This window comes from Chlorocebus sabaeus, chromosome 29 (assembly GCF_047675955.1).
Source record: "Chlorocebus sabaeus isolate Y175 chromosome 29, mChlSab1.0.hap1, whole genome shotgun sequence".
Taxonomy (NCBI): Eukaryota; Metazoa; Chordata; class Mammalia; order Primates; family Cercopithecidae; genus Chlorocebus; species Chlorocebus sabaeus.
In genome coordinates this window covers 3,418,118-3,444,589 of record NC_132932.1, presented here as the reverse complement: position 1 = coordinate 3,444,589, position 26,472 = coordinate 3,418,118, and the positions used below count along the sequence as shown (strand labels likewise).

Genomic DNA, 26,472 nt, shown 5'->3' with positions numbered 1-26,472 from the left:
GACCTGCTTCCCTCACTCCAATCCAATCTGGCTGAGTTCCTGCCCACTGAACACGGTTCTTATCACACACGTCCATGTGAAGAGAGTCCACCAACAGGTTTTGTGTGGGCAACAAGGCTGTTTATTTCACCTGGGTGCAGGCGGGCTGAGTCTGAAAAAGGAGTCAGCAAAGGCTGGTGGGATTATCATTAGTTCTTATAGGTTTTGGGATAGGCGGTAGAGTTAGGAGCTATGTTTTGTGGGCAGGGGCTGGATCTCACAAAGTACATTCTCAAGGGTGGGGAGAATTACAAAGAACCTTCTGAAGGGTAGGGGAGATTACAAAGTACATTGATCAGTTAGGGTGGGGCACAATGATGAAATGTCATCAGTTAAGGCTGCTTTCACTTCTTTTGTGGATCTTCAGTTGCTTCAGGCCATCTGGATGTATACGTGCAGGTCACAGGGGATGTGATGGCTTAGCTCGGGCTCAGAGGCCTGACATTCCTGTCTTCTTATATTGATAAGAAAAACAAAACAAAATAGAGGTGAAGTGTTGGGGTGGTGAAAATGTTGGGGGAGTGGTATAGAGAGATAATATGCGATGTTTCTCAGGGCTGCTTCGAGTGGGATCAGGGATGGTGTGGGAACCTACAGTGGGAGAGATTCAACTGAAGAAAGATTCTGGGGTAAGGGGTGATACTGTGGGGTTGTTAGAAGGAGTGTTTGTCATATAGAATGATTGGTGATGGCCTGGATGTGGTTTCGGATGAATTGAGAAACCAAAGACACAAGGTCTGAATAAGAGAAGAAAAGCAGGTATTAAAGAACTAAGAATTGGGAAGACCCAGGACATCCAATTAGAGAGTGTCCAAGAGGGTGCAGTGTAATTACTTGCTTGGTTGTTGAGTTTTTGGGCTCTATTCTTGACAGAGTCCTTTTTGTTAAGTTGGAGGCTGAGCTTGGGTGAGGTGTGTTTTTAAAAGACCATCAGTCTGTTCTACCTTTCCTGAAGACTGAGGACGGTAAGGGGTATGAAGTTTCCACTGAATATCAAGAGCCTGAGAAACTGCTTGTGTGATGTGACTAATAAAGGCCAGTCCATTATCGAACTGTATAGAGGTAGGAATGTCAAACCGAGGAATTATGTATAACAGAAGGGAAGAAATGACTGTGATGGCCTTCTCAGACCCTGTGGGAAAGGCCTCTACCCATCCAGTGAAAGTGGTTTTTTAGTTTCCTGACTCAGGGCCTTTGAGTAAAGTCAATTTGCCAGTCCTGGGTGGGGGCCAATCCCCAAGCTTGATGTGTAGGGAAGGGAGGGGGCCCGAACAATCCCTGAGGAGTGGTAGAATAGCAGATGGAACACTAAGAAGTGATTTCCTTGAGGATAGATTTCCATAATGAAAACGAAATGAGAGGTTCTAAGAGGTAGTTTAGCAGCTCGTAACCTACTTGGAAGAGGTTATGAAATGACGATAGGATAGAATGGGCCTGTGAGGCTGGAAGGAGATATTTTCCTTGGTTCAAGAACCATTTGCCTTGTGTGGGAAGAGATTGATAGGTGGAACTTTCAGTGGGAAAGTAGGTGGGAGTAACCAATAAGGAGAAAAGCTGGCTGTGAGGGACAGAAGTTTGAATGCTAGCTGCTTCTTTAGCTACCTTGTCAGCATAAGCATTGCCTTGAGCAATGGGATCTGATGCCTTTTGGTGGCCCTTGCAGTGTGTGAATCCAGCTTCCTTTGGAAGTAAAGTGGCCTTGAGAAGAGTTGTGTTGTTTTTTTTTTTTATTAAAGAGACATCAATGATGGAGGACCCTTGCATAGTGAGGAAATCTCTTTCAGCCTATATAACAGCATGGTGGTGCAGGATATGGAAGGCATATTTACAGTCAGTATAAATATTGACACATAATTCCTTTGCAAGAGTGAGGGCTCGAGTTAAGGCAATGAGTTTGGCTTGCTGAGAGGTAGTGGAGGAGGGCAGAGCAGTAGCCTCAATGATAGATATGGAAGATACTACAGCATAGCCTACCTAATAGCCTCTGTGGCAATTAGGCCTGGTGGAACTGCCATCAATAAACCAGGTATGAACAAGGTGAGGAACAGGAAAGAAGGAAATATGCGGAAATGGAGTGAATGCCAGGTGTATCAGAGAGATACAGTCATGGGGGTCAGGTATGGTATCAGAAATAATATGGGAGGCCAGATTGAAGTCTGGGCCAGGAACAATAGTAACTGTGGGAGACTCAACAGAGAGTGAGTACAGCTGAAGGAGCCGGGGAGCAGAAAGTATATGTGTCAGGTGTGAGGAAGAAAATAGATTTTGGAAGTTATGAGAACTGTAGAGAGTGAGTTGAGCATAGTTTGTGAGTTTTGACGGCCTCTAAAAGTTTTAAAGAAGTGGCAGCCACCACATGCAGACATGAGGGCTATGCTAAAACAGTAAGGTCAAGTTGTTTGGGCAGAAATGCTACAGGGCACGGTCCCAGTTCTTGTGTAAGAATTCTGACCGCACAGCCCTGTACTTCGGCTGTGTGTAATGAAAAGAGTTGGGATGAGTTAGGGAGAGCTAGTGTGGGAGCAGATTTTAGGGCTGCTTTTTAAGGAACGGAAAGGGGAGTGGAGAAAGGATTTAGGATTTATGGGGTCAGCTAGGTTTACCTAGAACAGAATGCATTGTGGAGGGAGGTACTGAGGATATGAGAGTATGTGGGTTTGGCACCATGGGGTGGATAAGCAAGACAATTTGGTTGATAAGGCACAGATCCTGAACTAACCTGTAAGACTTGTCTGGTTTTTGAACAGGTAAAATGAGGGAATTATAAGGAGAGTTTATAGGCTTTAAAAGGCCATGCTGTAACAGGAAAGTGACAACAGGCTTTAATCCTTATAAAGCGTGCTGTGGGATGGGATATTGGTGTTAAGTGGGGTAGGGTGATTAGGTTTTAATGGGATCGTAAGGAGTGCATGATCGGTTGCCAAGGAGGGAGTAGAGGTATCCCATACTTATGGATTAAGGTGGGGAGATACAAAGGGAGGATGCAAAGGAGGCTTTGAACTGGGGAAAAGGGCAGCAATGAGGTGTGACTGTTGCCCAGGAATAGTCAGGGAAACACACAATTTAGTTAAAATGTCTTAACCTTATAAGGAAGCTGGGCAGGTGGGGATAGTTTAAAAGGAGTGCATAAAAGAATGTTGTCCAAGTTGGCACCAGAGTTGGGAAGTTTTAAGAGGTTTAGTAGCCTGGCTGTCAATATCCACAATGGTTATGGAGGCAAGGAAACAGGCCCTTGAAAAGAAAGTAATGTGGAGTGGGTGGCCTCCATATTGATTAAGAAGGGCACAGACTTACCCTCCACTGTAAGAGTTACCCAAAGCGTCCATGAAGGTCCGGGAGGCTTCTGAGATGATCGGGCAGCGTCAATCTTCAGCTGCTAAGCCAAGAAGATCTGGGAAGGAGTCAGTCAGAGAACCTTAGGCCAGAGTTCCAGGGGCTCTGGGAGTGGCTGCCAAGCAAGTTGGACAGTCCGGTTTCCAGTGGGGTCCCACACACATGGGACACAGCTTAGGAGGAATCCCAGGCTGCAGGCATTCCTTGGCCCAGTGGCCAGATTTCTAGCACTTGAAGCAAGATTCTGGGGGAGGTGCTCCTGGAGGAACGCCTAGCCACTGTGGTTCAGACGTTTTAAAGTTCTTGTGTGCTGGAGATATGGCTGGGCTTTCTCTCACAATGGAGGCAAGTAATTGCAACTCAGAAATATGTTGCTACTTGGCTGCCTCTACTCTATTATTGTACACCTTGAAGGCGAGATTAATTAGGTCCTGTTCTGGGGTTTGAGGGCCAGAATCTAATTTTTGGAGCTTTTTCTAATGTCGGGAGTGGATTAGGTGATAAAATGCATATTGAGAATAATACAGCCTTCCTCTGGGGTCTAGGACAGTAAGACGCCTAAGGGTTGTTGCCAAACGGGCCATGAACTGGGCTGGGTTTTTATATTTGATGAAAAAGAGCCCAAATGCTAACTGATTTGGGAGAAGTTGGATAAAGAAAAAGGAGCATTAACCTTGACTATGCCTTCAGCTCCAGCAACCTTTTTAAGAGGAAATTGTTGGGCAGGTGGGGGAGGGCTAGTCAGGGAACGAAACTGCAAGCCAGACCGGGTGTGAGGCGGGAAGGTGATAAAAGGATTATAGGGTGGGGGAGCCGAGGCTGAGGAAGAATTGGGACCTGGCTTGGCCTGGCTGGTGAGCAGTAGCCTGGGGAGGAGAGGTCAGATGGGTCCGTAGAAAAGGAGGATTCAAAGGACTCAGAGATTGGGGTGGAGACTGAAGGAACAGACAGGAGAGAAAGAAGAAAGATTTGGGCTGAGTCGCATTGGGAGCAGAGACTAGGGAGGGACCGATGTGTAAAAGAATGCCTGGACGTCAGGCACCTCACACCATTTGCCCATTTTTTGACAAAAATTATCTAGATCTTTTAGGATAGACAAATCGAAAGTGCCATTCTCTGGCCACTTGGAACTACTGTTGAGTTTGTATTAGGGCCAAGCAGTGTTGCAGAAGAAAATAAGAGATTCAAGTTTTAGGTCAGGTGTGAGTTAAAGAGGTTTTAAGTTCTTGAGAACACAGGCTAAGGGAGAAGAAGGGGGAATGGAGGGTGGAAGGTTGCCCATAGTGAAGGAGGTAAGTTTAAAGAGAAAGGTAGAGACATGGAGAAGGGGGTGGTGCGATGAGCAGCCCTGGGCTGTAATGTGGGTGAGCAGCCAAAGCAGGCATCCCCACAATTGATTTGCCACCGAGGGAATGTGGGTGAATGACCAAGGCAGGTGTCCCCATGGTGATCAGACACCAATGGAGTGTGGGTGAATAATCAGGCAGGCGTCCCCACAGTGATTAAACACCAAGGGAAGACTGTCTTCCCGGGTCTGTGACCAGCGCCGGAGTTTTGGGTCCGCAGATAAAATGTGTCTCCTTTGTCTCTACTAGACAGGAAAAAGAACTGGAATTGGAAGGACAGGGAGATTGAAAGGTGGAGAGAGAGGGAGATCGAAGGGTAGCAAGAGAGGCTGGAGAAGAGAATGAAAAGACCGCTTACCCGATTTGAAGTTGGTGAGATGTTCCTTGGGCTGGTTGGTCTGAGGACCTGTGGTCGTAGGTGGATCTCTTCACAGAGTGAGGGTGAGGACAGGGGACTGGTCTCCTGAAGGAGTCCCTCTGACTCGGATCTTTGGTACCAAATGCCACATGCATCTGTGCGAAGAGACCACCAAACAGGCTTTGTGTGAGCAACAAGGCTGTTTATTTCACCTGGGTGCAGGTGGGCTGCATCCAAAAAGAGAGTCAGCAAAGGGTGGTGGGATTATCACTAGTTCTTAGAGGTTTTGGGATAGGCAGTAGAGTTAGGAGCAATGGTTTGCAGGGCAGGGGGTAGATCTCACAAAGTACATTCTCAAGGGTGGGGAGAATTACAAAGAACCTTCTTAAGGGTGGTGGAGATTACAAAGCACATTGATCCATTAGGATAGGGCAGAAACAAATCATAATGGTGGAATGTCATCCGTTAAGGCTATTTTCACTTCTTTTGTGGCTCTTCAGTTGCTTCAGGCCATCTGGATGTATACATGCAGGTCACAGGGGATACGATGGCTTAGTTTGGGCTCAGAGGCCTGACAGTTCTCACTTCTCCAGAACAGCCAATGTTTTTTTGTTTTTTTTTTGTTTTTGTTTTTGAGAGCGAGACACAGAGAGATAGAGACAGACAGACACACACACACACAGAGAAAGAAGTCCAACCAGAAAAAAGGAGAGCAGCTTCTTGTGAGCGAGAGAGAGAGAGAGACAGAGAAAGAGAGAGAGAAAGAGAGAGAGACAGAGAGAGACAGACAGACAGACAGAAACACACACACACACACAGAGGTCCAAACAGAAGAAAAGAGAGAGGAGAGCAGCTCCTTGTGAGAGAGAGAGAGAGACAGACAGAGACAGAGAGAGAGAAAGAGCCAGAAAGAGAGACAGGGAGAGACACAGAGAGACAGAGAGAGAAGGAGAGAGAGATGAGAGACATCCCAAAAAAGGGAGAAAGGCAGATGTTTAACCTCTCTCTGCCTTTCTGGTTCTGCCCCAAACTCCACTCTACTTCCTCTTCTTTCTTTTTCTTTTAGCTATTTATATCTCTCATAGAGGAGCTGAAAAACAGACCTCAGCAGAGCTATGGTTGTTTTATGTGAGCAGAAGCGGGTATCCTACTTAGCACATACACATGTGAGGAAAAGTGTCGGTATCTGTGTTTCTGCACTAAGGTGTGGGGTTTGTTTTCTACAATCCAGCCCCCTCCACAAGTTGGACCCAGGTGTTTGAGAACAGCCTGGTCAACACAGGGAGACCTCGTCCCTACTAAAAATTTAAAAAATCAGCCGAGCATGGTGGCTTGCATCTGTGGTCCCATCATTTTGGGAGACAGAAGCAAGTGGATTGCTGGAGCCCAGGAGTTCGAGACCAGCCTGGCCAACACAGGGAGGCCTCGTCCCTACTAAAAATTTAAAAAATTAGCCGGGCATGGTGGCTCGCACCTGTGGTCCCAGCTACTCAAGACCAGCCTGCACAGTCCAGCGAGATCTCGTCTCTACTAAAAAAAAAAATTAAATTAGCTGGGCGTGGTGGTACATGCCTCTAGTCCCAACTACTCAGAAGGCTGAGGTGGGAGGATGGCTTGATCCCAAAAGAGTGAAGCTGCAGTGAGCCACGATCAAACCACTGCATTCCAGCCTGGGCAACAGAATGAGACCTTGTCTCAAAAAATAAATAAATAAATAAATAAATAAATAAATAAATAAATAAATAATCCATCCTATATATTCCAAGTCAACATATATCCATATTACTCTCAATGGCTCTATAGTATTTGTTATGGATATATCATAATTTTTTCAACAAATTCTGTATTTGGGGACATTTATAAGATTTACAATTTTTTACATGTACACTGCCTTCAATAAAAACTCTTCTATGTTTGCTTTTCATACTCTTGTGTCACAGGGCAGATTCTCTACGAAAATCAACACTGAGATTAAGATGTGCATTGAAGATGTTTACTGCAGGACTGGCACAGGGCTCATGCCTGTAATCCCAGCACTTGGGGAGGCTGAGGCTGGAGAATCACCAGGTCAGGAGATCAAGACCATCCTGGCTAACACGGTGAAACCCCGTCTCTACTAAAAATACAAAAAAATTAGCCGGGCACGGTGGTGGGTGCCTATAGTCCCAGCTACTCAGCCTGAGACAGAAGGGAGAATGACGTGAACCCGGGAGGTGGAGCTTGCAGTGAGCCAAGGTCGCGCCACTGCACTCCAGCCTGGGCGACAGAGCGAGACTCTGTCTTTAAAAAAAAAAAAAAAAAAAAAAAATGTTTACTGCAGAACAATCTTGGGGCAATACCTGCAGAGGGAGTGAAGGAAGCATGATCGGGCAGAAGGAGAGGTAGAATTTTCATGCAGTCACAACAAAGGCCTTGGCCAATCCCATAAGTATTCTAGCTTTCTTTAGAGCTAGATTGACCAAGCCTCTATATCCCCTTACTATTTATTAGATGTTGACTGTCGCTGGGGAGGAGGCCTTACTGTCAGCAGACTGGTTCTCTGTCACTGTTACAGTCTTGCCAATGCACCACAATGTAGCAGTCTCTCGCTGCCCAAGGTATCATCCTGAGTTCTTTGTGTCACGACCAAGAAAGTTAAGGATGCTGGACACCAAGGGTGAGTTTGGAGTGAAAGTTTAATAAGTAAAAGAAGAAAGGACCCAGAAGAGGATTGTTGTTTTTACAGTTGAATGCAAAGGCTTTTATAGGAAACCCATGAGGGCTGGGAGCCTCCTTTGCATAAAGGGTGAATTTATCATAGCCCCACCCTGTCTTCCTAACACGCATGCGGGCCCCTTATTGCACATGTGTCAGGGGACGGAATTTTCCATTGCAGGCATATATGAGCAAGTCACCTGTGTAACCCTTCTTATGTCTGTGGTCATGTCTTAGGCAAGCCCCTGTGCAAATTCCCTTATCTGTGCCTGCAGGTTGTTGTTTTGTTCGAAAGGATTAAACCAAGGACCCACCCTAACTGCCTGCCTGATCAGGCTTTTTCTTTTCTCCTCTGTCACCAAAAAGGCTATTTATTCCCAGAGAGAGACTCAGCTGAGAGCTAGCTGTTCATCACCATCACTAGTCAGTGGAGGGAATAAGTGCCGTGTTCCTGAAGTGGGGGACATGCACCACTGCATCTACTACACCTTGCCCAATTACTTCCTTGGCATACATTCCTAGATGTGTTTAGAGAACATGGACTTTTGATAAGGCTTTAGTTATTATCAGTTGCCTTCTATAAAAGTGGTATTTTGGCGAGGTGGCTCACCCCTGTAATCCCGGCACTCTGAGAGGCCCAGGCAGGCACATCAGGAGGTCGGGAATTTGAGACCAGCCTGACCAATACGGCAAAACCCCATCTGTACTAAAAACACAAAAATTAGCCAGGTGTGGTGGCGGGAGCCTGTAATCCTGGCTACTGGGGAGGCTGAGGCAGGAGAATCACTTGAAACAGGGAGGCGGAGGTTGCAGTGAGCTGAGATCATGCCATTGCACTCCAGCCTGGGCAACAAGAGCAAGACTCTGTCTCAAAAAAAAAAAAAAAAAAAAAAAAGTGATATTTCACTTCTAATAGGAGAGCAAGAGACCATTTTTTCTCCTCTGTCAAACAATAGCATGCCCTTGCCTGCTCTTTTATCTGTGATTCCACACCATTTCACACATTCTCTATTATACCACGTCTCACATTCAGTGGGAATTCTTTCTTCTCGGTCTCCTAAAATACACTGTTTTTGAGAACAGAAAGGGTGTTTTATTCACACTTATATCTCCTGATCATGTACCATGTATACAGTCAGTCTCTAATTAATACATGTTAAGTAAATTAATGTCTCATTGTAGAAGACTAGGGAGTCACAGAAGATTAACTGACTAGAAACAAATAAAATACTATACAAAAAAAAATTAGACATGGTGCAGAATCAAAACATGGTTGTGGAAGAAATGGAATGTAACTACCCAGTGGGTTCACCTTGCCCACAGTCTACACAGAGCCAATTTATCAAGACAGGGGAATTACAATGGAGGAAGAGTAATTTACACAGAGCCGGCTGTGTGGGAGACTGGAGTTTAATTATTACTCAAATCAGTCTCCCCAAGCATTAGGGAAAGCAGAGTTTTTACGGAAAACATGGTGGGTGAGGGGAAGCCAGTGAGATATGAATGCTGACTGGTCAGTTAGGAAACAAAATCATAGGGAACTGAAGCTGTCCTCTTGTACTGAGTCAGTTCCTGGGTGGGGGTCACAAGATCACATGAGCCAGTTTATCAATCTGGGTGGTGCCAGCTGATCCATCAAGTGCAGGGTCAGCAAAATATCTCAAGTACTGATCTTAGGAGGAGTTTAGGGAGGGTCAGAATCTTGTAGCCTCCAGCTGCATGACTCCTACACCATAATTTCTAATATTGGGGCTAATGTTAGTCCTACAAAGGGAATCCAGTTCCCAGGCAAGAATAAGGTCTGCTGTGGGAAAGGGTTGTTATTGTTTTTGTTTTAAATGACTAACTATAAACCAAGTTTCCCCCAAAGTTAGTTCAACCTACTCCAGGAATGAACAAGGACAGCTTAAAGCTTAAAAGCAAGATAGAGTCAGTTAGGTTAGATCTCTTTCACTGTCTCAGTCATAATTTTGCAAAGATGGTTTCAGGAAGGTGTCATGATGTGTACAATATCATCTGAAAAAAAAAAATGAGAAACCTAGCTCTTCAATAAAGAGGCAACAATTAATGACTGCCACTGTAGAAGGGTGAATTATCGAAAACAGAGAAGTGGTGTAATAAATATAGATCAAGTAATATAAAAGGTCAGGGACAAAAGTGTGTTTTTTTCCCCAGCTTTGCTACTTATAACTTGATGAGACTTTTTGATAAATCTTTTTGGAAGCTCTTAAAAACTACCAATGCCAACCAGGTACAGTAGCTCATGTGCGTTAATCCCAGCACTTTGGGAGGCCAAAGCAGGCAGAACACTTGAAGTCAGGAGTTTGAGACCAACCTGGCCAACATGGCAAAACCCCTTGTTACAAACAATGTTTTGGCGTCACAAAAGAAATAGTACTCGAACATAAAATTTTCTTTTTAATTCTCAGCAAGGCAATGTACTTCTATAGAAGGGTGCGCCCTTACGGATGGAGCAATGGTGAATGTACACTTGGACAAGGGAGGGGAAAGGGTTCTTATCCCTGACGCACATGGCCCCTGCTGCTGTGTCTTTCCCCTATGGGCTAGGGTTAGACCACACAGACTAAACTAATTCAGATTGGCTAATTTAAAGAGAGTGATGGGGTGAGAGGTTTGGTGGGAAAAATGGTTATGGCAGAGCAGGTAATCGGAATGAGTCAGGGTGGAGCAGGTAATCGGAATGAGTCAGAGTGAAGCAGGTAATCAAAAAAGGTTGCTTTACAAGGAAGTTAAGTTTAAAAGTAGAAGGCAAAGAATTGAACGTATTGACATACTGATTCTTTGAAGAGAAATTTAGAACTCATATCTAACAACTTCTCCTCTTGTGTTTCCTTACAGTTTTTTCTCTTCAAATTTCTTTAACATGTCTTGGCTTAGTTGTTTTGCTTGATTTTCCAAAAGAAGAAGCTTCTCTGGATAAGGTGGAGGATAGTTAAGGGAGGTTTTAGTAAGTGCCATTTTTATGAGCCTCTGCACCAACCCACAGATGCATGGTGTGACACAGCACCCAACAAGAATAAGTACACCCATTACAGCTGTGAGGGAAGGAAGAATTGAGGCTATTATTCTTTTCCATTTACTGAACCACTTTTCTAGCCATCCTGTAAAGGAGTCATTTACCCCTGAGTTGTTGGCTAACTCACTGGACAGAGCAGTCAGATCTTGCAATGCCTTTGTTGTACTTCCATCAGAGGCAGTGTTGTTTGGGATGAAAGTACAACATTGAATTTTATTCATGATGCAAATTCCTCCTTTCTGCTAATATGTCTAAGGCTATCCTATTTTCCCAAGCCATCTGGCTAGTAGCCCCTAATTGCTCAGTTATTCCTTTAACAGCATGTCTAGTGTAGTCAATAAATCACTGTTGGTTGTAGTAGATGTAGTTTATCCAATCTACATTTTTATTAATTGTCACTCACCAAAATATTGACTCAAATCCTGCAGCTATTTGATTTCAGGCTTTAAATTGATCTGGTATTCCCCATGGGACTCCAATTGTGTTTAAATAGATATTAGAGTCGAAAGACCCGTATGTGGCTTCTCTTGCTTTACAATGTCTTATTTTTCCTTCCTCTGGTTGATGAAATGCCAGGGCGAAAGGGATAGCCCATTGTACTAAAGCACAAGTGCCACTCCAGTTATTTGGCAGAGTTTCCAGTAAAGGTCCACAATACCACTACACATCTGCTCAGGGATGAAAAAAGTCTCACTGATTGGTAAGCTCTTGGAAAGTATTAAGTTCACTGCATCCCTTCAGGTCTCCAAGGAAAGCTAAGTTTCCTCCTTGTCACAAGAGACAAGAAGTGAACTTAGTGTTGGGAGATGGAAGCTAGATGGCCCTCGGGGGCTGACCCACAGGGTGCCGGACTTCGGGATATAGCAGAGAGAGAGCTTGGCATGACTTGTTACTCCAGGCTGTAGAATTCTGGAAAAGAGCTACCATGCAACCCATGCCTGGTCGACTGGAGGACCACCCTAGTGGAAAGGGGACAATCTGGGCCTCTGGCCTGCCATGCACACAAGCATAACAATTGCTTTTGTTTAACGTGCAGACAGAATATTTGATCCATTCCAACCAGGCATTTGTACTTTGGTATCCTGTCTTAATCGCCAAAGTTTGTTTTAAGTCTTTAACTTCTATGATAGCTATCTTGGTCTTGTCATTAGATGGAGGAGAAGCAATTGTTCCGTTGTGAAAGGTTTTGGAAGAAGCCTTAGAAGAAGGTGCAGGCGGTGGGGGATCAAAGAAACACATTGCAAAGAATCCAATAGGGTCTGTCCCTGAAACCTCAGCCCCCATACCATAAAACCAACTTAAAGAAGGGAACCAGCTTAGAAAAGGGGAAGAACTTTGAGGGTTTGAGATAATAACCTGTATAGGATGCCACTGGTTTAGCTGACAGTTGGGTGGCGGGGCTGTTCCTCTAGTAAAACGAATGTACGGTTTTAGGAAATTACAAAAATGAGTTGGGGCAGTCCATCCTTGCTCTTTAGTGGTTCACAGAATGTTGGACCAACTACAGCATAAAAGCTCTAAATAGCGGGGCAAGACTCCTGGTTGACACTGGGGTCTTTATCAAAAGCTCCCCGGATTAATTGATCCCAATTCACTAATGCCCAGTCTGAAGAGAGTCAGGAGGGACAGAGGTACTTTTCTGAAGTAGAGAGCTGTCTTTGACTTGGCAAATCCCCACAGGGTATAACAAGGCAAACATCAAATGCAATAGTTTGAGGTGAAATTGACTTGGTTATGCTAATAACTAGATGGTCAGCAATAGAGTGAGGAAAGAAGAAAGAGTAATAGAATAGATGAAGGAGAGTTAAATTTTTCTTAGCTTTAGTTTAGTAGGGTTTTCCTCTGGGACTATGGCCCACAACACTGGAGGGGGTAGTGCTTTCCTGACTTGGGTGTGATGAGTCCATCCCCTTTCCACTGTACAAATGGCAGTCTCGGTGGTTAGCAGCACAAGGTGGGATCCTTCCCAGGCTGGCTCAAGTTTTCCTTCTTTCCACCCTTTGATGAGAACATGATTGTCAGGCTGGTGCTGGTTTACTGGAAATTCTAGGGGTGGTACCTGTGTTAAAGACTTGGTTTTGAGCAAAAGGAAAGTGGAAGATAACCCAAGTATAAAATTTCTAAGAAACTGATCTTTTGTTTTAAATGTGGGGACATCAGCAGTGGACTGTATAGTCCTTGGTACCTTTTTACTGAGAAATTTCCTTTAGCACCTATTTTTATTAGTTTTTAGACCAAAGAAAGCCAAATACCATTTTATATTTGACAATACTTCCTGTATGATTTTATACCAGATAAGCTAAATTTTTCACCTTTATATTAGTGTCTTATTAATGTTAAACTTAATTTTAATAAAATCTTGTACACATATTTATCTAATTTTTAATGTCTGACCGTAATGTAAGATTCTTATAGACTCTTTTTAACCTTTTATAATTTTGATTAAAGAGTAGGTTAGTGCTTTAAGAAAAACCTGTTGTGCTTTTATTTTAATGTCTAGTTCACAGAAAAACTAGACTATACCCCTTTAACTTTAGCCAATATGCTTACACACAGAATTTCCTTTACAATTAACGTTTCAGAACTTGCTTAAACCTTTAAAACCAGATATATATTTTTAACCTTTTAATGTAGGTAAAATCCACATTCTTATGCCTCCTTATAATCCTTTTACCAAAGGTATATTTTACTTTCCTTACACATCTTGTACATAAACTGTTTCTTCAATAGTTTTACATTCAGGAGACCTAATTACTTTTAAATTATACAACATTTCTTGCATAAATTCCCTTTTATAACTTTTTTTCATGACTTTCACAGACAATTCTTCAACATGTCCCAACTTTTTGACTTGTCGCAAACATCCCTTTCTTTAAACAACCAGTTAATTTATTTTAGGACAAGAATTTACCATATAACATTCCTTTTTACATAAATTCTCCCCCCCCTCCTTTTTTCCCTCAAAGATAATATCCATTCTTCTCCAAAGTGAACTTCCTTCATGTCTGTGGACTAGACTATCTAAGGCCACAAGATTAGAAGTTAGGATAATACATGTTACACTGTTAACTTTTAGCAAACTTTGCTTTTGTTGAAAACCTTGTAAGTTTGGGATTTCAAGTATTCTTTGCTATTAATAAGACCTTGTTCAGTTCATATTAACTTAGAAATTGTATAGATGGCTCCTTCCTGATTTGTAAGTACTTTAAGGCTTGGCTGAGTGCAAACAGCTTGTATGTTTGAGCAGACCAATTATTAGGTAATTTTCCTAACTCTGCTTCTACAAGAGTTTCCTTGTCACTTAACTGAATATCCATTGTGTCTTTTTCCCTCAGTCACCCCGGAGGAACCAACTGTCCTCCTGTCCTGAAGGGAGTTCCTCCTAGGTCTGATCAGACCTTTGTATGGTAATTAAGATTTAGATCCCCTGTTAGGAAACCTGCTAGGTTAAGGGAATTTTCAGTGGTTAATGTGAAATCATCTTTTTCTAACAGAATAGCCTGATACCTTAAGGTTCTTGAGTCCGTAAGCTACTTTTTTGCCTTTTTTTTTTTTTTTTTTTTTTTGGACTTAGGTTAGTTCTGACCTGATGGGGTGTGCTCACAATGAGGTTTCCTCTAAAAGTTATTTTTCTACTTTCTTCTGTTAGCAAAGCAGTTACCACTACAGACTGAATGCATCTGGGCCATCCACAGGTTACTGGGTTAAGGATTTTTGATTCGGAAGGCTACAGGTTGTCAGTGCCCTTAGTGCTTTCCAGCTATGCCGTTGTTTACACTGACAACAAGGTGGTATTGGAGTGTTATAGGGTCACGGAGAAGACCTTCAATTATTAATTATAGGTTTTAAATTTACCCTGGCTTTTAAAGGAATAGAATACACTCTTTATTACTTCTTTCTCTATTTCTCTCTCTGTCTTTCTTTGACTCTGTCTCTCTCTTTCTCTTTCTTTGACTCCCTCTTTGTCTTTCTCTTTCTCTCTGCTTCTCTCTCTCTCTTTGACTCTGTCTCTTTCTCTCTGACTTCCTCTCCCAGTTTCTCTTTCCTCTTTGCTGGTCCTTCCCTGCCTCTGCCAGCTGCTTATGCTGCTGTTCTCCCCTCTCCTTCCCCTTCCCCTAGAGGAGGGACTGGCAGGAGTGGAGCTACTCTTTCTTTCCCCCGAGAAGAAAGGAAAGGGGAGTTCTGAATATTTTTCTTACTACCGGAGGTTTGTGTGAGGTTCAACCCCCTGAAATATGCAGAAGGCTCAACCCCTCAAACCAGGGATGTCTGGCCTTGCTGATCTGGAAGGTTGACCTGTTTCCTCCCTTTCCCCCTCTGAAGTTCCCTTGCACACTTTCCACGCATGTTGTCCTCTCTGGCTGCTCCCCCAAAGGGGAATTAGGCCCCTCTTAGTGTTGGCATACAAGTATAAATCCTACAGCAGGATCTGCCCTAACCATAGGAGGTAGCTGCAGAACCGCAGAGAGGACCCACTCACTCCATGCAGCAGTAGGTCTTGTCACCATCCACACAAACAACACCGCAACTAGGGCTGTTTGTGATCATTCACGCACACACACTAGCCCTCCAGAATTCGACCACCAAGGAAGTACTTCACCGGCTCCTACGGCTTCTCCTTCCCTAGTCTCTGCACAGAGTCATTGCCACAGTATGTGAGAAACCTTTAAGCCATGTTACAGTCCTGTTTCTTTCTGCCTTGCTGAGAGCGCCAGTTATTCCTCACACTGGGTAGGTCCTGATTTCTCACCCCTGAGGCTGCCACAAGGGGGCGGGGCACGCCTCCTCACAAGAGAGAACCAGAGCCCCCCCGCCCCAGGGGAATGTAATCACAGGCGAGCCCCCAAATTGTTTTAAGGTTTCAGTCCCGCAAAAGAAATAGCACTCCAATGTAAAATTTTCTTTTTAATTCTCAGCAAGGCAATGTACTTCTATAGGAGGGTGCACCCTTACAGATGGAGCAATGGTGAGTGCTCACTTGGACAAGGGAGGGGAAAGGGTTCTTGTCCCAGACGTACGTGGCCCCTGCTGCTGTGTCCTTCCCCTATTGGCTAGAGTTAGACGGCACAGGCTAAACTAATTCTGATTGGCTAATTTAAAGAGTGACAGGGTGAGTGGTTTGGTGGGAAAAATTGTTATGGCAGAGTAGGAGATTGGAATGAGTCAGGGTGGAGAATGGGCAGGTAATCTGAATGAGTGAAGGTAGAGCAGGTAATCGAAAAAGTTGCTTTACGAGGAAGTTTAAAAGTAGAAGGCAAAGAATTGAACATACTGACACATTGATTCTTTGAAGATAAATTTAGAACTCATATCTAACACACTCTCTACTGAAAATACAAAACTAGCCAGGCATGGTGGTGGGGCCTGTAATCCCAGCTACTCTGGAGGCTGAGGCAGGAGAATCGCTTGAATCCAGGAGGCAGAGGTTTCAGTGAGCTAAGATTGCACCATTGCACTCCAGCCTGGGTGACAAGAGTGAGGAAAAAATAAATAAATAAATAAAAATAATAAATAAATAAATTTGTTTTTAAAAAGTCAAATAAACTATTGATGCCTGGATCCCACCACCAGAGATTCCTGAGATAGTGTGGGGTAGACCTGCTAATCATTATGTTCAGATCTCTCCTAGTAATTTAGATGTTCAGCCAGGGTTGAAATTTACTTTCACAGGCCAAGCACAGTGGCTTATGCCTATAATCCCAGCACTTTGGGAGGCCAAGGCAGGTGGATCACCTGAGGTCAGGAGTTCGAGACCAGCCTGGCCAACATGGTGAAACCCCGTCTCTACTAAAAATACAAAAATTAGCCAGACATGGTGGTGGGTGCCTGTAATCCCAGCTACTCAGGAGGCTGAGACAGGAGAATCTCTTGAACCCGGGAGACAGAGGTTGCATTGAGCCAAGATCACACCACTGCACTTCAGCCTGGGCAACAGGGTGAGATTCTGTCTCAAAAAAACCCAGAAATTTACTTTCACCAATTTACTTTATCTCATGTGTAAAATAAAGGAGGGAATAAAAAGATTTTAAAATGAGGCTGTTAGTACAGATTATCTCTAAATTCTCTTAAAATTAATTTGTTCCATAATTCTCTGAACTCAAGTGAAAAAGACAAGCAAATCCCCCAAATCCATAGGGCTGCTTGGGTGCTGTGTTTGGGGAAAAAGATCTGACCACGGTTCTAGCTACCAAAGAGTTCTCTACTGAGGGAAAGGTGAGCTCATTTCTTTTGTGTGTCCTCTCACAGCAGAACAGGTTCTGAATGTCTTCCCAGAATCATGCAGTACTCTGTGATACTAGAAGTAGAAGCTGCAATGCTTAATGGCAGAAAGACTGAAAATAGGTTTCAGATACACAAAGATCTTACATAATGAATGATTCCTAGCCGGTGAGAACAAGACAATATAAATGTATTCTAGTGCATCTTTCTTATCTTGGTGGGGGGCTCTTACTGGGCATAATCTCTTGAATTGAAAATAAATTTTTACCCTTACTTGACATACAACTAATTGCATTGCAATGAACACAAAAACTGAGTCTTACACTTACCAATGAACACAAGCATTAAGTCTTACACTTACCTATGTACTTCTCACATGAATCAAATATAGTTCTAGGAACAGAGTGGGTAAACACATTTTTCTTAAATTAAATTGAAGTTTACTTGTTAGTGCAACACTATAGATCTGAAGTCCAAGGTAAACAATGAATCAGACAATAAACGTGGCAATAGCCATAGTTAGATCAGCCTAGATTTTCATTGTCTTTCTGTTTGGGGATAATAGCTTAGTAATGGTGTCTGAAATTGTGTTCTGGGTTAGACTAGATTGTAGTGATGATACTTTGTGTGAGATACATTCTCTGGGGTACCTCCTTTGATAAAAATACTACAAGTAACACCAGATTAACAGATTTTATTTACCAATTGTTATTATTTTTTTTAAGAGACAGGGTCTCGCCGGGCGCGGTGGCTCAAGCCTGTAATCCCAGCACTTTGGGAGGCCGAGACGGGCGGATCACGAGGTCAGGAGATCGAGACCATCCTGGCTAACACAGTGAAACCCCGTCTCTACTAAAAAATACAAAAAACTAGCTGGGCGAGGTGGCGGGCCCCTGTAGTCCCAGCTACTTGAGAGACTGAGGCAGGAGAATGGCGTAAACCTGGGAGGCGGAGCTTGCAGTGAGCTGAGATCCGGCCACTGCACTCCAGCCTGGGCGACAGAGCGAGACTCCGTCTCAAAAAAAAAAAAAAAAAAAAAGGGACAGGGTCTCATTATGTAGCCCAGGCTGGTCTCAAACTCCTGGGCTCAAGCAATACTCCCGTCTCAGCCTCCCAAGTAGCTGCAATTCCAGGCACATGCCACCATGTGCAGTGTATTTTCTAGTTCTTTAAAGTGATTAGGGAGTCCCAGGAACACATCATCCTCAGAAAAACGCTAACTCATCTTAAGGTTCTACATTTGGTCCTGATTTGTGTAAAAATCCCTCCTCTCAAAATGTGCAACAGGAGAAAGGTTTTTAATGTGTCCTTTTCTGGGACTTTATCTTACTGTTTATCTTTTATTTCATAGCCATTGCTTATTGAAGTTTCTTGTATCGGTTCAAAACCTTAGAACGCGCCAACAGACAACATGAGGTGGTGTGGAGCAACATACTGTTTTAGTGAGCGCCTGGGTGCAGGCGGACTGAGGCCTAAAATGGTGTCAGCACCAAAATGAGGATGGGGCAGGGGTTTTAAGGTCTCCAGTAAACAGGAAGTGTCCCAGTTTGATGTGACTGCTGCGTAGGACCTGGATGGCCTCTTTCTCGATCTTCAGGGGTACATGTCTTCCCGCCAGGGTACGTGTCTTCCAGCCGGCTCTCTTCCTGCTTCTGCTATCTTGCTGGCACACACTGCTGTTTCAAGTAGCCTTGCGCCTTGGGACAGGTCTGAGAAGGGAGGAGTTACTCATCCCTTCAAGCTTTCAGGCCTCAGGGAGAATCTTACAGTTTATATCATGGACAAGTGGAAATCTAGATGTTTCTAATTCAGACCCAGAGTTCTGGAATGAGTTTGGCATCTCACTTTGAAGACCTGGGGATACTTAACTCCCAAATTCCAGGAGGCTCCAAGTTTCCACTAGAGGGCCTCACATACTTTGAGACAAGAAAGAGGTTGGCAAATATCACAGGAGTTCTAAAGCAATAAGTTGCAAAAAGTAGGGGGAGGAGAAATGTTTTTATGCAGAGCCTTGTGAGAATGAGCTGCTGCTGGGAGGTTGGTGGGAGGGTGCGCATAGCAGCAGCAGTGACTAAAACCACCACCGCCTCCATCTTAGTTGTTTTCCTTTGTTGAGGAAGAGTCAAACTTTGTAACGTATTTGAACAGGTTTGTTCTGAGCCAAATGTGAGTGACCAATGGCCCATGAAATAGCCCTCAAGAGATCCTGAGAACATGTACCCAATGTGGTCAGGCTTCAACATGGTTTTCTATATTTTAGGGAAACATAAGCCATCAGTCAATACATGTAAGATGTACACTGGTTCAGTTCAGAAAGGCAGGAAAACTGGAAGCGGTCAGCTTCCAGGTCATAGGCAGATTCAAACGTTTTCTGATTGACAATTGGTTGAAATAGCTATTATCAGCTGGGCATGGTGGCTCGTGCCTGTAATCCCAGCACTTTGGGAGGCTGAGGCGGGTAGATCACTTGAGGTCAGGAGTTGGAGACTAGCCTGGGAAACATGATGAAACCCCGTCTGTACCAAAAAATACAAAAATTAGGCAGGCGTGATGAGGTGCACCTGTAGTCCCAGCTACTTGGGAGGCTGAGGTGGGAGAATCACTGGAACCCAGGAAGTGGAGGCTGCAGTGAGCCAAGATGGCATCATTGCACTCCAGCCTGGATAACAGAGACTGTGTCTCAAAGAAAAAAAAAAGCCTGTTATCTAAAGACCTTGACCAGGCACGGTGGCTCATGCCTATAATCCCAGCACTTTGGGTGGCCGAGGTGGGTGGATCACCTGAGGTCAGGAGTTTGAGACCAGCGTGGCCAACATAGTGAAACCCTCTTCTTTACTAAAAATACAAAAATTAGCTGGGTGTGGTGGCAAACACCTGTAGTCTCATCTACTCGGGAGGCTAAGGCAGGAGGATCGCTTGAACCTGGGAGGTGAAGGTTGCAGTGAGCCAAGATCGCACCACTGCACTCCAGCCTGGACAAGTGAGACTCCGTCTGAAAATAAATAAGTAAAATAAAGACCTGGAGTCAATACAAAGGAATGTCTGGGTTATGATAAGGAGTTGTAGAGACCAAGATTTTATCATGCAGATGAAGTGTCCAGTAGCAGACTTCAGAGACAATAGATTATAAATGTTTCTTATCAGACTTAAAGAGTCTGTTGTATTAAAGTCTGTGTTGATGTTAAGGCTGGTCAGCTAAGCCTGAATTCCAAAAGGGAGGAGGGTATAACGAGGCATGTCCAACTCCCTCTTCCCATGATGGCCTGAACTAATTTTTCAGGTTAACTTTAGAATGCTTTTGCCTGAGAGGAGGGGTCCATTCAGATGGTTGGGGGGCTTAGAATTTTATTTTTGGTTTATACCTTCTCGAGAAAAGAAAGAGCAAAACCCAGAAATACAGACAGTCTTGATAATCAGAAGTACTTGGAAATCGCAATCACTTCAAGAGACTTTATTTAAAACAAATGACTTGATAAGATTGAAGAAGTATGTTGCATGTTGATTTATTTGTTTGTTTGTTTGTTTGTTTATTTATTGAGACAGAGTTTTGCTCTTATTGCCCAGGCTGGAGTACAGTGGCACAATCTCGGCTCACTGCAACCTCCGGCTTCCGAGTTCAAGCTATTCTCCTGCCTCAGTCTCCCAAGTAGCTGGGATTACAAGCATGCACCACCACGCCCGGCTAATTTTGTATTTTTTTAGTAGAGATGGGGTTTCTTCATGTTGGTCAGGCTGGTCGTGAACTGTCAGCCTCAGGTGATCCGCCCCACCTCGGTCTCCCAAAGTACTGGGATTACAGGCGTGAGCCACCACACCTGGCCATGCATGTTGATCTTTCAAAGGAATAGAAAAAACGTTTCCTTACTATACTAAGGGTATTTAGATCTGCATGACTAGTGGGTTTCATTTAATGAGCCAAATCTAGTCAGTCAGACAGTTACCCTTAGGGTTTTGTAATCAATTAGCCAAGCTGACCACAAAAAAGTCAGAAAGAGTATCTAGGACTTACCAGCATTTATCTACCTAGACGTATCCTCCTAAAATTAGAATCAGAAAATGATACCAGTAATATTTATTATTATTTGATATTGTTTTGGAAGTCCTGGCCAAATCAATAAGATATGAGAAAAAATGGTGGTTAGGGAATTTGAAAAGAAAGAAACTACTGTAGCATTTTCTGTAAATAATTAAGTAGGAGAAAAAAACCAAAGATCATTTTTAAGCTTCTACAGTTATAGCAAGAGTATAGAAATGATCAGTTACAAAGGCACATATATGATTATCTTTTTGAAAATAGTTCTATATTTGAAGTAGTTATATATCAATTAGACAATTGTGCTCTGAAGAAAAGGAGGATAAAGACACACACACACGTAAACTAAATGTGACCTATGTTATAAAAATATTTTATTTGGAAATTGTTAATGTTTGAAAGCAGACAAAATAAGGATTGCAACACAAAATGCCTTCTGACTTAGTGTAATACTATTCACAATATAGCTTTTACCTGGTGAATTATTCATCACATATCATGGTGCCCAGGTTTGTTGGCTCAAGTTGTGATGCTGTTTTTAGAAAAAAAAAAAAAAAAAAAAATGAGTTTAACCAAACTCATAGATTACTCAGATATAACCTAGAATGATACTTTTTACTATGTAAAGAATAACTGTCACACTTGCTGAAATACAGATGTTGGGATGACCAATGCAATCTAAGATTTTAATTAGAAGGTTGCTTGGTAAGCCTAGAATTAAAGAGAAGGGAAATGACTGAATAGTTGAAATGTTTTTTGGCCTCAGGCATTTCAGGTGAAGGTACAGCATTCAACAAACCCACAGTCAAGTCTACCTCTTTAGTTCCTTGTTTTCATGTTTTATTACTGGCTATCCTTGCCATACCTCATCTGATTCACACGTGTTTTATTTATGGAACAAAGGTTTTTAAAAATGTATAGGTTAAAATTAGGCAGTGTGGTGAAGGGGAAGCCTTTTTTTTTTCTGAAATCTTATGAGTTCTTAGTTGGAGAGGAGCCCTGAAACCAAAGACAGATTAAAAGGAGAAAAACAAACTTAAATTTATTTACTTGTGTATTTCATATATACATGGGAGATACCCAAGGAATGAGTAATTCTTAAGGAGGTGGTTTTGTTTTTGTTTTGTTTTGTTTTGTTTTTGTTGTTGTTGTTGTTGTTGCTGTTGAGACAGTCTTATTCAGTCACCCAGGCTGGAGTGCAGTGGCGTGATCTTGGCTCACCACACCCTCTGCCTCCTAGGTTCAAGCGATTCTCCTGTCTCAGCCTCCCGAGCAGCTGAGGTTACAGGTATACGCCACCAGACCTGGCTAATTTTGTATTTTTAGTAGAGACGGGGTTTCTCCATGTTGGTCAGGCTGGTCTCAAACTCCCAATCTCAGGTGATCCGCCCGCCTCGGCCTCCCAAAGTGTTGGGATTACAGGCGTGAGCCACCGCGCCCGGCCCTAAACCCACTTCTTTTGTCTGAATTCTTGATTTCCTTGACGCAAGACAATGAACCTCGGGTATTTACCCCAGACAAAGGACACCACTTCACAAGTATGTTGCAAAGTATTCAAAACCAGAGACATGAGGATGAGCACAAGAATGACTGGGACAAAAGGACATGAATGGGATATTCCTGAGAGATCCCCTAAGATACTTATAAAGACAAGATTGGATATGATACCTGGGTGCTCTGGCCTGTTAAAGGGCCAGAGGAAGTGGAAACAAATGAGAAGTAGGTGGAACCAGAAACAATCCACCAATTCCAGGAAACATTCCAGGCAAGTCTATTAAAAATCGTGATTTACCGTTTGGATTCGAAGTGAACATGATAATAAATAACAGCATAGATTCACATGGAAATCATGTTAGACTAATCTAACCTCCTGCCTTAGGTAGAGTTAAGAAAGGTGGAGAGTATTTTGCATCTTTACTTCTGCAAAGCACTCAATAAGGTCTCTCAATACAATGACTACCTTCCTAACTGGTTAAACCAGATCACGTGATGCTGTGACACAGAGTTGTCTCCACAGGCCTCTGTCTTGTTCGTCATATTTTCAGGTGACTTGGATGAAGATGCAAAATCTCATCACAACGATAGATGACATGATACTCAGTCAGGGAGAGCAAATCACATGGATGATGGAATCAAGATCCAAAGTTCTTACCAGTCTGAAGCAGCAGATTATATCCAGTAACAGGAAATTTCACAAGTGTAAATTTTGTCCCCTGAAACAGCAAATCAGTTGCATAAGTACGGGTCAGGACTCGGGTGCTAATAGTTTGTCATCAGTACCTTTACTTATCCAACATTCATTGAGGGCTTCCCCAGTGTGAGGCTGTGTTAGGAACTAGGGATACAAGAGTGAGTGAGACACACTTCCTACCTTCAGTGATTTTGCAGTCTATTGAGGAATATAAACAAATAAACATATATTTGTTTATATATGTTTATGAATGCTACATGAAAGACTCCTAGAGGTAGGCCAGGCTCAGTGGCTCATGCCTATAATCCCAGCACTTTGCAGGGCTGAGGCAGGGGAATAACCTGAGATCAGGAGTTCAAGACCAGCCTGACCAACATGGAGAAACCCTGTCGTTACTAAAAATACAAAATTAGCCGGGCGTGGTGGCACATGCCTGTAATCCCAACTACTCAGGAGGCTGAGGCAGGAGAATCACTTGAATCTGGGAGGCGGAGATTGCAGTAAGCTAAGATTGTGCTATTGCACCCAGCCTGGGCAACAAGAGCAAAACTCTGAAAAAAAAAAAAAAAAGGAAAAGAAAAAGAAAGAAAGAGAGAGAAAGAAAAAGGGGAGGGAGGGAGAGAGGGAGGGAAGAAGAGTGGGAGGGAGGGAAGGAGGGGAGGGGACTAAAGACTCCTGGTGCTAAAGAGCCCAAAGGAGCACTTTACCCTACTCTGATGGGTTTAGGAAATTTTTCCTAGAGCAAGTCACAGCTGAGTGCGTTCCCAATGATGAGTAGGAGTTAAGTAATGTTGAGGGAACGAACTTTCCTGACAAATCCAGTAGCACATCAATGGCCTGTAAACGAGGAGGACCTGGCTCACTGGGCCCTGAAAGCCCTGGATTGCTTGTGTGGCAGAAGTAGAAGGCTACAGGGGCTCGAAAAGGGAGCAAGGAAGGACCAGACCAAGGAAAGGGGTGAACTGGAATTTAATCCTGAGGAATAAAGGCATTTAAATAGGGTGTCAGATTTATTATTTAAAAAGATTACTCCAGCAGTAAAGTAGAGAATGGATTAAAGTGGAGACCACCCTGGGAGCAGAGAGATTATCAAAGAGGCAATTACAGTAAATGATCTAGGAGAAATGTGGATGGCGTGAAATAAGCCATGGGAATGAAAAGCAGTGGAAGTTAAAGATATGAAAGAGAGAAAAATCTATAGAACTTGGTGATTGATTGGTTTAGGGCAATGAGAGAAAGGAGAAAGTCAAATAGAACACAGGATTACATTGTCCTGTGTAGCAATTTAATTTTTCTTCGAACACTCCCAATAACACTAAGAGAGAGATGCTAGTATTATGTCTGCTTTACACTTGAGCAAGCTTGGAGAAGTTCACTAACTCGTTTATATTCAGGCTAGAAAGCAATATATTCGATATCCAAACCCAGACAAACTAAAATATAATAGACTGAGCTTTTATTTTCATATATCAAGTATAAGATATAAGAAATAATAATTTTTAAAATATCAATTCCTGTTTAACCTCAAAAGTTTTATGACTGTATCCTATTTTCTGAGTTTCAAGACTTTGTCCATAAATGTTCATGGATACCCAAAAGTGTTGACATTTGAATCCCAGGTTATAGCAAAGAGGACAATAAAGCGACTTGCAGGATCTTCCTTTGTTACTAACGGAATGTCCAACAGCAGAAGAAGTGCTAAAGTCCTGGGAAGTGATGACTCTAGGGATTCTGCTTAGGCAACTCATTTATAAAAACGAGGGTTACAACAGGAATATTTAGTACAATAAGAAAGATAAACTCCAAGGTTTTTAAGATTACTTTCAATTAAATGACAGACTGATTTCTGACTTCTCAAGAGACTAGGTAAACCAGAAAACAGTAACTATTATGTTTAAACTACTGGCTGGGTGCAGTGGCTTATGCCTGTAATCCTAGCACTTTGGGAGGCCAAGGTGGGTGGATCACTTGGAGTCAGGAGTTTGAGACCAGCCTGGCCAAAGTGGTGAAACACTGTCTCTACTAAAAATACAAAAATTAGCCAGGTGTGGTGGCAGGCGCCTGTGGTCCCAGCTACTCGGGAGGCTGAGGCAGGAGAATGGCTTGAACCCAGGTTGCAGTGAGCCAAGATCACACCACTGCATTCCCACTTGGGAGACAGAGCGAAACTATGTCTCAAAAAATAAATAAAATAAACAAACTACTGAAAGAAGAGCACAGCCAACTTAAAATTATCTAACCTGCAAAAATGTCACTTTAAAATGAAACAAACAAAAAACAAAACCTAATAGAGTTTATAACTAGTAGACCTTCACTAAAGGAAATTTCAAAGGATATATTTCAGGCTGAAGAGAAAAGCTACCTGATGGAAATCTGAAGTTCAGGAAAGAATGAAACACAGAAAGCATGATAGAGCTGGGCGTGGTGGTATGTGTCTGTAATCCCAGCTTCTCAAGAGGCCAAAGTGGGAGGATTGCTTGAGCCCAGGAGTTCAAATCCAACCGGGGAAATTAGCAAGACTTTGTCTCCTAAGGAAACAAAAACTAAACAACAACAACAACAACAAACAAACAAACAAAAAAGAAGCATGAGAAATAAATACGTGAGCAGCTAGACACAGTGGCTCATGCCTGTAATCCCAGCACTTTGGGAGGCTGAGGTGGGTGAATCACTTGAGATCAGGAGTTTGAGACCAGCCTGGCCAACATGGTGAAACCCCATCTTTACTAAAAAATACAAAAAATTAGCCAGGCGTGGTGGTGTACACCTATAATCCCAGCTACTTGGGGGGCTGAGGCAGGAGAATCACTTGAACCCAGGAGTCAGAGGTGGCAGTGAGCTGAGATTGCACCACTGCACTCCAGCCTGGTTGATAGAGCGAAACTACATCTAAAAAAATTAAAAAATAAGGCCGGGCGCGGTGGCTCAAGCCTGTAATCCCAGCACTTTGGGAGGCCGAGACGGGCGGATCACGAGGTCAGGAGATCGAGACCATCCTGGCTAACACGGTGAAACCCCGTCTCTACTAAAAATACAAAAAAACTAGCCGGGCGAGGTGGCGGGCGCCTGTAGTCCCAGCTACTCCGGAGGCTGAGGCAGGAGAATGGCGTAAACCCGGGAGGCGGAGCTTGCAGTGAGCTGAGATCCGGCCACTGCAGTCCAACCCGGGATACAGAGCAAGACTCCGTCTCAAAAAAAAAAAAAAAAAAAAAAAAAAAAAAA

At 43.2% G+C, this 26,472-nt stretch overlaps 1 protein-coding gene and 1 long non-coding RNA gene across 3 annotated transcripts in view; both read right to left on the bottom strand.

Moving 5' to 3' along the window:
- The window catches only part of LOC103231361 (ribonuclease pancreatic), a 183,302-nt gene that overhangs the window by 13,011 nt on the left and 143,819 nt on the right, over positions 1-26,472 (bottom strand). The gene's annotated exons all lie outside the window — the stretch shown is intronic.
- On the bottom strand, positions 122-26,472 carry LOC103231362 (uncharacterized). Of its 2 annotated transcripts, XR_496896.3 has the most exons (6): positions 25,613-26,472; positions 23,212-23,272; positions 21,534-21,591; positions 5,077-5,231; positions 3,334-3,430; positions 122-493 (listed from the first exon to the last, which is right to left on the bottom strand). It is a non-coding gene; the product is annotated as an uncharacterized lncRNA (long non-coding RNA). The 2 variants fall into 2 exon arrangements; XR_005236782.2 differs by lacking the exons at positions 21,534-21,591; positions 23,212-23,272; positions 25,613-26,472 and adding an exon at positions 5,458-6,101.